A 14949-nucleotide genomic window follows, 5' to 3' on the forward strand; every position below is an offset into this window, starting at 1 on the left:
TGTTTGCTCTGAATAAATTCATTCCTCTCAACTATGCAAATACGTATTACTAGATCTCAGATGTTGAGCTAAAGGTTTACAAAGATAATCTCCTTGAATGCTCAGAGAAGTCCCATAGGAACAGTTACCCCATTTTATAGATGTAGAAATAGACTCAGAAAAGGTTAAAAATGTAACTAAAGCCACACAGCTCTAGTGGGTAACTGGATTCTAATGCATATATGTCAAACTCCAAACCCAATGCTTTTAGCCCCCTTTTAGTCTTATTATCAATGTCAGAATAAGGTACATCTTCCCAGCTGGCTTAAGGAATATGACTGGATGACCAACAGGTACATGAAAAGTGCTCCATTTCTAACCCAATCATCGGGGAAATGCAAATCTTAATCACAAGATATGACCTCACACCTTTTAGGATGACTGCTATCAGAAAGAGGAAAGATAACAAATGTTGGTGGGGATATGAAGAAAAGGGAACCCTCCTACACTGTTGGTGGGAAAGTAAATTGGTTCAGCCGCTATAAAAAGCTACTATGGAGGTTCCTCAAAATATTAAAAAATAGAACTACCATATGATTTAGCAATTCCACTTCTTGGTATATACCCACAGGAAATGAAATCAGGATCTCAAAGACATGTCTGTACTCCCATGTTCATTGCAGCATGATTTACGATAGTCAAGATAAGGAAACAATATAAGTATCCACTGACAGACGAATGAATAAATAAGGAAATCCTGCCCTTTTGTGACAACATAGATGAACCAGGCGAACATTACGCTAAGTGAAATAAGCCAAGTGCAAAAAGACAAGTACTGCATGATCTCACTTATATGTGGAATCTAAAATAGTTCAACTCATAGAAACAGAGAGTAGAATGGTGGTTACCAGAGGCTTGAGGGTAGGAGAAATGGGCAGATGGTGGTCAAGGAGTACAAAGTCTCAGTTATGCAGGATGAATAAATTCTGGAGATCAAATGTACAACAATGTGACTATAGTTAACAATATTGTATGGTAGACTTAAAATTTGCTAAGAGGGTAGATCTTTAGTGTTCTCATCACACACACAAAACAGTAATTCCAAAATCATCTTATGGTCAAGAAATTTTGCCTATAAAATTCTCACTGCCAATTTAAATATACAATAGAAATTCATTTAAAGAAACTGCAGTTATTCATATATAATAATAATATGCAATCTTTAAAAATTATGACATATATTATGCTAATATAATTTTGCTAACTAAAAAAGCGTGTTACAAAACATTAAATAACCTGATCTCAAATATTTAAAGCTGTATATATACATAGACATGTACGTGTTATGCATATTATAAATATAACAAAATGTTAATATATTTTTGCTACACAAAAGACCTATGTTACAAAACATTGTAAACTATGCTCCTGCATAGGTAAAGTTACATGGCATACATGTGTTGAGAGAGACAGTTCCCCATGACTGCTCCCACATCTTATCAGGTGTTCCAAGAATTTGAGGGCTTGACTCCTCTTTGTCCAGGCCATGTTTCAGGGTTGTGTTTGCAGCAAGCAACGCTGAGGCATGAGGTAATGTCCTCTCTGGGACAAAGAGCAGGGCTTACTGCCTGTTGTAAAAAGCAGTGGGTTTCCCCAAGCTCATGTTCTTCTCCTGCAGTGCAACTCACTGCCTATGTGGTGCCATCCAGGCTCTCCATGTCACAAACAGGCTGATGCTCAGGCTGCCTGTTATTTTGAAAATAATGACATTCTTTGTCTCATGCCTTCTATCAAGATCCATGAAAACTAATCAGGGCTAAAAGCAAGCTACATATATCCATATATGTCCAAATGCATTTTACTTTAGTGTATGTATATAAACAGACATGCTTATCTCCAGGTGATATTGTCACAAGTGATCACTTCCTCTGTGTTATGCTCATTTTCCCTATTTCTATAATTAACTTGTATTATTTGCAATCAGAAATAAGCAATAAATGTACTTTTAAAACTAGATATTAAAAAAAACTAGATGTAGTGTGATTTCGACTATATAAAATTCACTAAACATATACTATCATTTTTTGCATCTACTCCCCACTCTCCATGTAACCAGCATCATCTCTGGTGGCTGAGGATGTCATGGGGAGTAAGGTGACATGGGTCTATCTCATGGAACTCCACTGGAATCTCATAGAATTTACATTAAACGGAGGGGAAATGACATTTAAATAAATGAGAGGTGAAAAGATAAATTTGGAAGTGAATATTTGCAAACCACATATCCCACAAAGGACTAGTATCTACAATATATAAAGAACTCACAAAACTCAATGGTAAAAAAGCAAACAATCCAATTAGAAAAATGGGCAAAAGACAAGAATAGCCATTTCAATGAAGACGATACACAGATGGCAAATAAGCACAATGAAAACAAGTTCAGCATTATTAGCCATTAGAGAAATGCAAATTAGAAGCACAGTGAGAAACTAGGTCACTCATATATTGCTGATTGGGAATGTAAAATGGTAGAGCCACTCTAGAAAACTGTTTGGAAGTTTCTTAAAGTACTACATATGTAGCTATCAGATGATCCAGCAATTACACTCCTGAGCATTTATCCCAGAGAAATGAAAATTTATGTGCACCCCAAAACCTGTACATGAATATTTATAGCAGCTTTATTTGTAATGGCCAAAAACTGGAAACAACCCCGATGTCCTTCAATGGTTAAATGGTCAAACGAACATGTTACATCCATATCATGGCATATGACTCAACAATAAAAATAAACGAACTATTGACATACACAACAATCTGGATGAATTTCCATATAATTATGCTAAGTGAAAAAGCCTGTCTCAAAAGGTTATATACTATCTGTTTCCATTTATATAACATTCTTGAAATGAAAAAATTACAGAAATGGAGGTCAGATTAGCACTTGCCAGGAGATAAGGAGTGGTTGGGGTGAGGAAGTGGGTATGGCTGTGAAAGGGCAACATGAGGGATCCTTGTGATGACAGCAATGCTCTGTATCAATGTCAGTATGGGTGGTAGTATTGTCCTACAGCTTTGCAGATGTGACCATGGAGGGAAAGTGGGTGAAGTGTACATGGCATTTCTCATTATTATTTCTTTACAATTGTATGTGAATCTACAATGATCACGAAACTAAAAGTTTAAACAGATATTTAAAACTTAAATTTAAAAACAAAAAAACAAATTGATTTTTTCCAAAAAAATGTAAGGTATAGAAGAGTGTATTTAGCATGCAACATTTTCATTAATAAGAGAGAAAATCAGAATTTAGAAATATCAAAGCAGAAATAAATGAAATAGAGACTAAGAAAACAATAGAAAAGATCAATAAAACTGAAAGCTGATTCATTGAAAGATAAACAAAATTAATGAAACTGTAGCCAGACTCATCAAGAAAAATAAGGAGAGGGCCCAAATCAATAAAATTAGAAATGAGAAAGGAGAAGTTACAATTGACACCATAGAAATACAAAGGACCATAAAAGACTACTGCAAACAACTATACGTCAATAAAATGGACAACCTAGAAGAAATGGACAAATTGTTAGAAAGGTACAACCGTCCAAGACTGAACCAGGGAGAAATAGAAAATATGAACAGACCAATTACAAGTACTGAAATTGAATCTGTGATTTAAAAACTCCCAAGAAACAAAAGTCCAGGACCAGATGGCGTCCCAGGTAAATTCTATCAAACATTTACAGAATAGTTAACATCTATCCTTCTGAAACTCTTCCAAAAAACTGCAGAGGGAGGAACACTCCCAAATTCATTCTATGAGGTCACCATCACTCTGATACCAAAAGCAGGCAAAGATACTACAAAAAAAGAAAATGACAGACCAATATCACTGTGAATATAGATGCAAAAATCCTCAACAAAATAGTAGCAAACCAAATCCAACAACACATTAAAAGGATCATACACCATGATCAAGTGGGATTTATCCCAGGGATGCAAGGATTCTTCAATATATGCAAATCAATCAATGTGATACACCATATTAACAAATTGAAGAATAAAAACCATATGATCATCTCAATAGATGCACAAAAAGCTACTGACATAATTCAACACACATTTATGATAAAACCTTTCCAGAAAGTGGGCATAGAGGGAACCAAGCTCAACATAATAAAGGCCATATATGACAACACCACAGCAAACATTAGTCTCAGTGGTGAAAAACTGAAAACATTTCCTCTAAAATCAGGAACAAGACAAGGGTGCCCACTCTCGCCACTATTATTCAACATAGATTTGGAAGTCTTAGTCATAGCAATCAGAGTAGAAAAAGAAATAAAAGGAACACAAATTGGAAAAGAAGGAGTAAAACTGTCACTGTTTGCCGATGACATAATACTATACATAGAAAATCCTAAAGATGCCACCAGAAAACTATTAGAGCTAATCAACGAATTTAATTACACAATGAAATAAACACACAGAAATCTCTTGCATTCCTATACACTAACAACAAAAGATCAGAAGGAGAAATTAAGGAAACACTCCCATTTACCATTGCAACAAAAAGAATAAAATACCTAGGAAGAAATCTACATAAGGAGGCCAAAGACCTGTATACAGAAAACTACAAGATACTGATGAAAGAAATCAAAGACAACACAAACAGATGGAGAGATATACCAAGTTCTTGGACTGGAAGAATCAATACTGTGAAAATGACTATACTACCCAAAGCAATCTACAGATTCAATGCAATCCTTATCAAATTACCAATGGCATTTTTCACAGAATTAGAATGAAAAAATTTTACAATTTGTATGGAAACACAAAAGACCTCAAACAGCAAAAGCAATCTTGAGAAACAAAATTAGAGACGGAGGAATTAGCCTCCCCAGCTTCAGACTATGCTACAAACTACAGTCATCAAGACAGTTATGGTACTGGCACAAAATCAGAAATATAGATCAACGGAACAGGATAGAAAGCCCAGGGATAAACCCATGCACCTATGGTCACCTAATCTATGACAAAGAGGGTCAGAATACACAGTAGAGCAAAGACAGCCTCTTCAATAAGTGGTGCTGGGAAAACTGGACAGCAACATGTAAAGGAATGAAATTAGAATACTCCCTAACACCATACACAAAAATAAAATGGATTAAAGACGTAAATGTAAGACCAGACACTATAAAACTCTTAGAGGAAAACATAGGAAGAACACCCTTTGACGTAAATTGCAGCACTATCTTTTTTGACCCACCTCCTAGAGTAATGAGAATAAAAACAAAAATAAACAAATGGGACCTAATGAAACTTCAAAGCTTTTGCACAGCAAAGGAAACCATAAACAAGACAAAAAGACAGCCCTCAGAATGGGAGAAAATATTTGCAGACGAAGCAACGGACAGAGGATTAATCTCCAAAATACATAAACAGTTCATGCAACTTAATATATTTAAAAAAAGAAAAAAAACAATCAAAAAATGGGTGGAAGACCTAAATAGACATTTCTCCAAAGCAGACATACAGATGGCCAACAAACACATGGAAAAATGCTCAACATCACTAATTATTAGAGAAATGCAAATCCAAACTACAGTGAGATATCACCTCACACTGGTCAGAATGGCCATCATCACAAAATTTACAAATAATAAATGCTGAAGAGGGTGTGGAGAAAAGAGAACCCTCTTGCACTATTGGTGGGAAGGTAAACTGGTACAGCCACTATGGAGAATAGTATGGAGGTTCCTTAAAAAATTAAAAATAGAACTACCATGTAGCCCAGCAATCCTACTACTGGGCATATACCCAGAGAAAACCATAATTTAAAAAGACACATGCACCCCACTGTTCACTGCAGCACTACTTACAATAGCCAGGTCATGGAAGCAACCTAAATGCCCATCGACAGATGAATGGATAAAGAAGATGTGGTACAGCCTTGGTAAATTTAAGAAAATTGAAATCGTATATAGTATCTTTTCTGACCACAATGCTATGAGACTAGATATCAATTACAGGAAAAAAAAATCTGTAAAAAATACAAAAAAACGGAGGCTAAACAATACGCCACTTAATAACCAAGAGATCACTGAAGAAATCAAAGAGGAAATCAAAAAATGCCTAGAAACAAATGACAATGAAAACATGATGACCCAAAACCTATGGGATGCAGCAAAAGCAATTCTAAGAGGGAAGTTTATAGCAATACAATCATACCTTAAGAAACAAGAAACATCTCAAATAAACAACCTAACCTTATACCTAAAGCAATTAGAGAAAGAAGAACAAAAAAACCCCAAAGTTAGCAGAAGGAAAGAAATCATAAAGATCAGATCAGAAATAAATGAAAAAGATGTGAAGGAAACGATAGCAAAGATTAATAAAACTAAAAGCTGGTTCTTTGAGAAGATAAACAGAATTGGTAAACCATTAGCCAGACTCATCAAGAAAAAAAGGGAGAAGACTCAAATCATTAGAATTAGAAATGAAAAAAGAGAAGCAACAACTGACACTGCAAAAATACAAAGGATCATGAGAGATTACTACAAGCAACTCTATGCCAATAACATGGACAAACTGGAAGAAATGGACAAATTCTTAGAAATGCACAACCTTCCGAGACTGAACCAGGAAGAGATAGAACATATGAACAGACCAATCACAAGCACTGAAATTGAAACTGTGATTAAAAATCTTCCAACAAACAAAAGCCCAGGACCAGATGGCTTCACAGGCAAATTCTATCAAATATTTAGAGAAGAGCTAACACCCATCTTTCTCAAACTCTTCCAAAATATAGCAGAGGGAGGAACACTCCCAAATTCATTCGACGAGGCCACCATCACCCAGATACCAAAACCAGACAAAGATGTCACAAAGAAAGAAAACTACAGGCCAATATCACTGATGAACACAGATGCAAAAATCCTCAACAAAATACTAGCAAACAGAATCCAACAACACATTAAAAGGATCATACGCCATGATCAAGTGAGGTTTATCCCAGGAATGCAAGGATTCTTGTGATACACCATATTAACCAATCAATCAATGTGATACACCATATTAACAAATTGAAGGAGAAAAACCATATGATCATTTCAATAGATGCAGAGAAAGCTTTTGACAAAATTCAACACCCATTTATGATTGAAACCCTCCAGAAAGTAGGCATAGAGGGAACTTACTTAAACATGATAAACACCATATATAACAAACCCACAGCCAACATCGTCCTCAATGGTGAAAAACTGAAACCATTTCCACTAATATCAGGAACAAGACAAGGTTGTCCACTCTCACCATTATTATTCAACATAGTTTTGGAAGTCTTAGCCACAGCAATCAGAGAAGAAAAGGATATAAAACGAATCCAAATAGGAAAAGAAGAAATAAAGCTGTCACTGTTTGCAGATGACATGATACTATACATAGAGAATCCTAAAGATGCTACCAGAAAACTACTAGAGCCAATCAATGAATTTAGTAAAGTAGCAGGATACAAAATTAATGCACAGAAATCTCTGGCATTCCTATACACTAATGATGAAAAATCTGAAAGTGAAATTAAGAAAACACTCCCATTTACCACTGCAAAAAAAAGAATAAAATATCTAGGAATAAACCTACCTAAGGAGACAAAAGACCTGTATGCAGAAAATTATAAGACACTGATGAAAGAAATTAAAGATGATACAAAAGGATGGAGAGATATACCATGTTCTTGGATTGGAAGAATCAACATTGTGAAAATGACTCTACTACCCAAAGCAATCTACGGATTCAATGCAATCCCTATCAAGCTACCACTGGCATTTTTCATAGAACTAGAACAAAAAATGTCACAATTTGTATGGAAACACAAAAGACCCTGAATAGCCAAAGCAATCTTGAGAACGAAAAACGGAGCTAAAGGAATCAGGCTCCCTGACTTCAGACTATACTACAAACCTACAGTAATCAAGACAGTATGGTACTGGCACAAAAACAGAAATTTAGATCAATGGAACAGAATAGAAAACCCAGAGATAAACCCATGCACATATGGTCACCTTATCTTTGATAAAGGAGGCAAGAATATACAATGAAGAAAAGACAGTCTCTTCAATAAGTGGTGCTGGGAAAACTGGACAGGTACATGTAAAAGTATGAAATTAGAACACTCCCTAACACCATACACAAAAATAAACTCAAAATGGATTAAAGACCTAAATGTAAGGCCAGACACTATAATACTCTTAGAGGAAAACATAGGCAGAACACTCTATGACATAAATCGCAGCAAGATCCTTTTTGACCCACCTCCTACAGAAATAGAAATAAAAACAAAAATAAACAAATGGGACCTAGTGAAACTTCAAAGCTTTTGCACAGCAAAGGAAACCATAAACAAAACCAAAAGACACCCCTCAGAATGGAAGAAAATATTTGCAAATGAAGCAACTGACAAAGGATTACTCTCCAAAATTTACAAGCAGCACTTGCAGCTCAATATCAAAAAAAAAAAAAAACCCAATCCAAAGATGGACAGAAGACCTAAATAGACATTTCTCCAAAGAAGGTACACAGATTGCCAACAAACACATGAAAGAATGCTCAACATCATTGATCTTCAGAGAAATGCAAATCAAAACTACAATGAGATAACATCTCACACCAGTCAGAATGGTCATCATCAAAAACTCTACAAACAATAAATGTTGGAGAGGATGTGGAGAAAAGGGAACCCTCTTGCACTGTTGGTGGGAATGTGAATTGATACAGCCACTATGGAGAACAGTATGGAGGTTCCTTAAAAAACTAAAAATAGGGCTTCCCTGGTGGTGCAGTGGTTGAGAGTCTGCCTGCCGATGCAGGTGACACGGGTTCGTGCCCTGGTCTGGGAAGATCCCACATGCCGCAGAGTGGCTGGGCCCGTGAGCCATGGCCGCTGAGCCTGCACATCTGGAGCATGTGCTCCGCAGGAGGAGAGGCTACAACAGTGAGAGGCCCGTGTACCGCAAAAAAAAAAAAAAAAAAAAAAAAAAACTAAAAATAGAACTACAATACGACCCAGCAATCCCACTACTGGCCATATACCATGAGAAAACCATAATTCAAAAAGAGTCATGTAGCACAATTTTCATTGCAGCACTATTTACAATAGCCAGGACATGGAAGCAACCTAAGTGTCCATCAACAGATGAATGGATAAAGAAGATGTGGCACATATATACAATGGTATATTAATCAACCATGAAAAAAGAAACGAAACTGATTTATTTGTAGTGAGGTGGATGGACCTAGAGTCTGTCATACAGAGTGAAGTAAGTCAGAAAGAGAAAAACAAATACTGTATGCTAACACATATATATATGGAATCTAAGAAAAAAAAAAAAGGTCATGAAGACCCTAGGGGCAGGGTGGGAATAAAGATGCAGACCTACTAGAGAATGGACTTGAGGACATGGGGAGGGGGAAGGGGAAGCTGGGACAAAGTGAGTGAGTGGCATGGACATATATACACAAATGTAAAACAGATAGCTAGTGGGAAGCAGCCGCATAACACAGGGAGATCAGCTCGGTGCTCTGTGACCACCTAGAGGGGTGGGATAGGGAGGGTGGGAGGGAGGGAGACACAAGAGGGAAGAGATATGGGGATATATGTATATGTATAACTGATTCACTTTGTTATAAAGCAGAAACTAACACAGCATTGTAAAGTAATTATACTCCAATAAAGATGTAAAAATAAATAAATAAAATAAAGTATAATACTGAAATGTAGATGTATGTAGCCTTGGCATTAAAAGGTACGTGAAAATGAAAAAAAAGAAGATGTGGTACATATATACAATGGAATATTACTCAGCCATAACATGGAACGAAATTGTGTCATTTGTAGAGACGTGGATGGACCTAGAGACTGTCATACAGAGTGAATAAGTCAGAAAGAGAAAAACAAATATCGTACATTAATGCATGTATGTGGCCTCTGAAAAAATTGCTATAAACGATCTTACTTACAAAGTAGAAATAGAGACACAGATGTAGAGAACAAACATATGAATACCAAGGGGGAAGGGGGAGGGTGGGATGAATTGGGAAACTGGGATTGACATATATACACTATTGATACTATGTATAAAATAGATAACTAATGAGAACCTACAATGTAGCACAGGGAACTCTACTCAATGCTCTGTTGTGACCTAAATGGGAAGGAAATCCAAAAAAGAGGGGATATATGTATACGTATAGGTGATTCACTTTGCTGTACAGTAGAAACTAACACAACATTGTAAAGCAACTACACTCCAATAAACATTAAAAAAAAGGAAATAGGTATGTGATTACAAATCGTGACAAGAGCTCTGAAGAACAGTGAAAGGGTGAGTGGTGGTCTGAGATAGCAGCACAGATGATGCTGAGCTTATTCAAGAGTGTCTGAAGGCCTTTCCAATGAAATGACTCTCAATCTGTGACCAGAGTCCAGGAGCACTGCTGGGGTGGCAGGAAGAAAGGCATTCTGGGCCATGGAAGAGGGCAGAAGTGTGAGATGCTCTACTGCAGGTGTCCCCAGCCCCCTGGGCACAGACCGCTACCAGTTCTCGCCTGTTAGGAACAGGGCTGCACAGCAGCAGGTAAGTGGTGGGAGAGCGAGTGAAGCTTCATCTGCTGCTCCCCGTTGCTCCCCATTGCTCACATTACCACCTGAACCATCCCCCACACAGTCTGTGGAAAAATTGTCTTCCATGAAACCAGTCTCTGGTGCCAAAAAGGTTGGGGATCGCTGCTCTACTAGACCCGAGAGACTGGGCTGTGAGCAAGAGCGAAATGTCAGGAGGCGAAGAGGCCAGGCGGGCAGGGACCAGCTCCAGGGAGACCTCGCAACCCATGGCACTGATTTTGGCCTTTATCCTAAGAGAGTCAGAAATTACTGGTGTTTGAAGCAGGGAACTCTCAGGTCTCCTTTTGAATATTGGAGCATCCCTTTGAATGCTGAGTAGAGAATGGATTGGAGGGGGCACAGGGGAGAGCCAGCAGGTCCAGGTGAGGGGTCAGGAGACCATTTCAGTCTGTACTGTGGAGTCAGAGCAGACATGCAGGTCAGGGCACAATGAGAGAGTGGGCAGATCATCTGTTTACCAAGAAGGATACAGGAAGAAGGTCTGACTGGGGAGAGAAGATCAGGGGTTGGGTTTGAGTTCTCCTGAGACCTCCAAGTGCAGGTGCCTAGGGGAGATGGGGACTCAGAAGAGACATCAGGCTGGAGTGAAGCAAAGGTGGTGTTTGAAGAATCCTGCAAAAAAGTTGTGTCTGCCCCAGATCTGTAACAGAGGGAGGGACCACTAAGCCTGCACCTGAGGTGAAGCGGCAGGATATGTATCCCTAGTAGAATGTGTGACCTTTCTTCCTTTCTTCTAGCTTTTCAACACAGTGCAAATCAAATAATATTCCTACTGACCCCATGACAACATTTTTGGTCAGAGCTTTTCCCTCTCAGCCCAGACCAGCACAGTCCTGGATGCTCAGTAATGACTCCCCACAAGCGATCAATTTCCATTCTCCAAAACAAAACAGTGATTTACAGCCCAGAACTTGCAGGAAGTCCTGGCAGTTGTGACAGATCCCTTCTAGAAATGTCCAGGGACAATTCCTGTGGGCACCATCTGAACTGGACAACAAATAGCTTTATTGAAAGATTCCAAAGGACTCTTTTCTTAAACATTTATGATAGTAGAAATGAAATGGCCAACACTGACAGAGGTCCTGGCAAAAGACTCTCAGGAACTGAGTCGCCACTGTTGTTAGTCTGCTAAAGCGTTAATCCCAGATCTTTGGGGTTAACAGGGGCAGATGGCAGCAGTGATGAAATCAGGGCAGGAGCTTGGACGGTGGAAGTTTCCACCTAGGTACACGGCAGAGGGTACCCCACTCGATTTCGGTTTTTCACTTTCTTTTTCCCTGAAAGTTACACTTTTCTATACAAACAAGTTTTTTTCCCCTTAATTCACTGTGTAGATTAACCCAGTCACAAAGTGTGATTTGCTGCCCTGCTCTCTCTGGTTCAGGACAGTGAAGTGTGAAGGTCAATGGGAAGTTCACCAAGAGAAGGTGGCAAGTCTTCCCCAAGGGGCTGAGGGTGGGATGCGAGTTAACCTGCATCCTCAGAGCAGCAACTGTCAGCACCCTTGCAGTGAGCACAGTTCCCAGCAGGGGTGAGAGCTGGTCCGGGGAGCAAAGCCACACTGGTGATTGGTTCTCTGCCTTAACTCCCACCACCGTCTCTTAAAATATGTCCATTCCCCACTTCACACCCATTAGGATGGCTACTACCAAAAAAAAAAAAAGAAAGAAAGAAAGAGAGAGAGAAAGAAAGAAAAGAATTGTTGACAGGGATGTGGAGAAATTGGAAACCTCACCATTCACACATTGCTGGTGAAAATGTAAAATGGTACAGCTGCTTTGGAGATAAGTAGGATGGTTCCTCAAAATATTAAACAGAAGTACTATACGTGATCCAGCAATTCCACCTCTGGATATATACCCAAAAAAATTAAAGACAGGGATTTGAACTGATATTTGTACGCCTGTGTTCATAGCAGCATCATTCTCTATAGCCAAAGGATAGAAGTAATCGTGTGTGCATTGATGGATAAATGGATAAACAAAATATGGTATATCTATAAAATGAAATATTATGCAGCCTTAAGAAGGCCAGAAATTCTGACACATACTACAATATGGTTGAAACTTGAGGATACTCTGGTAAGTGAAATAAACCATTCACAAAAAGGGCAAGTATTCTATGAAGTACTGAGAGTAGTCAGATTCCTCGAGACAGAAAGTAGAAGGCTGCCAGGGCCTGGGAGGAGGGGAATGAAGAGTTAGTGTTTAATGGGTTGGAGGTAAGTGTTGGGATGATAAAAGCATTTTGGAAATGGATGGTGGTGATCGGTACAGAACATTGGGAGTATACTTACTGCCACTTCACTGTACACTTAAAAATAGTTAAAATGACAAACTTTGTGCTAGGTATATTTTACCACAATAAAACGTTTTCTGAAAAAGTCCTCCCTTACCTTGTTGCTGGTAAACATGGTGGAAAAAAAATTGCCTCAAGTACTTTCTTTGCTGCACATAGTGATATTCAAGTGACTTTCGACTCCTATAAAATGTCTGTAGTAATGCAACCAGCTTCCAAATTCTCTTCAAAGGAAAAGAAATCCAGCCACTGATTAATCTAGTGAAAAATCCATCACTAACTGATTTGCAGGCTCTAGCCCAGCCCTTAGTTTCTAGATTGAGGTCTCATTATTCTGTATTCTGAGGTCTGTATTCTGATGACAGCTCATAGAAGCTCCCACAAGCCATGGACATGGCACCCTGGGCCTCCAGTGTGCCCACCACTCATGGCCCTCTACTCTGCTAAAGTGGTGCTGTGGTTAATGCAGGGAACCAAAGAACCCACACCCAGGATCCCTAGATGTGGAAGGATTTGGATTTCATTGTATTTTCTGCACAGTGTATAAACAATGTTATTATTTCAGAGAGTTATGTTGTTAGATGTTTTACTCATTATTGTCTTAATATAATGTATTCGTTCTAAGGTCCTGGGCCTAAGAAAACTCTGGATGTTCTTACGTCAAAATAGATGAAAATTACAACTCGATAAACTATAATAGAGATTTATTAGGGCACCTAGTTCAGTGCCCACCCAGGTTAGCAGAGTGGAAAACCTGCCCCTGCCAACCTGAGCAGTTCCAACATTCAACCACCTCCCCAGGAGCAGGATCCTTGGAAAATCACCTTCAGAAGTTAATATAACAGCCAGAATCAATTTTAAAATAGTGTTTCCATAGTGAGCACTTTAATTAATTTCTCCATGGAGTACCATCTTTCTTGAGGGAAGAACCTCTCTGTATGTCAAACAACCTGTATGGTTTGTGCTTTAGTTTTTCTTCTTAGCTGAAGCACTTCTCATGAATGCTTTGCATGTTAAATGCCTGTCTCCTAAGTACTGTCCTGACCACAATCACTAAAATAAAAAAACAACACATACACCTAAAATTAAAGACTTCAAGGAAGAGTGCAAAACCTTGATGATGAGTATCTCTCAGCAGGAGATTTCTGGAGAATCTTCCTATTTGTCTTTGTGCTTTCGTATAATTTCTACAAGTTTTACCAGGAACACATACAGGTTTTTCACCAGCATAAAAGGTTACTTTTAAAAATAAAAATCAGGTCCCCACTACAAAGAATCTTTAGAAGTAATTTATTAAATGACATTTTATTATTCTTTTAGTTCTGATTCAGAGAAGCACCTAATGTTTTCTAAATAGAAACAAAATCTCTCATAGCAGCCCTAGAATATCCCAAATGATCAGCTATGCAGAAGGCTCAGTACTAGCTACGGTGCTGATACAATCTAACCCAAAAAAGTGGTAATTCACTATAAAGAACATTGAATAAAAGCACAAATGGCACACAGTCATTCAATTAATACAAAATCATATCAAATCCTTAATTCTATAAAGAATATATTTCACGTACATCGTTTCTGCCTCTGACATACATAACCAGTCCCCTCCATGGGATGCTCATGTCTGGACAAACATCTAAATGCATATGACACTCTGTATCCCCCCAAACATATTTTTCTTAAATACAATATGATTTAGATTTAAAATAGTAAACATTTGTGCTAAACTCTTTGGAAGCAAGACTTGTCACAAACATGCTATGTAAAGGAAATTTTTTTGAAAAGTCATGGTGCACTCATTTCCTAAACACACTGAGACCTACTGTAATTATTTCAATAAGAAATTCCTGCAAACCGCTCCTGCTCTTGCTTGCTTCCTCTCAGTGAGTTACAATGTGTTTCCATGGTAATCCTGTTGCTAAGGGGGACCCGAGAGCATCAGCATGTTATCTGCACTTTGAGACGCTGTTAGCCTGAGCGGCCAGGCTGGC

The sequence above is a fragment of the Leucopleurus acutus genome (assembly GCF_964270905.1).
Source record: "Leucopleurus acutus genome assembly, chromosome: 7".
NCBI lineage: Eukaryota > Metazoa > Chordata > Mammalia > Artiodactyla > Delphinidae > Leucopleurus > Leucopleurus acutus.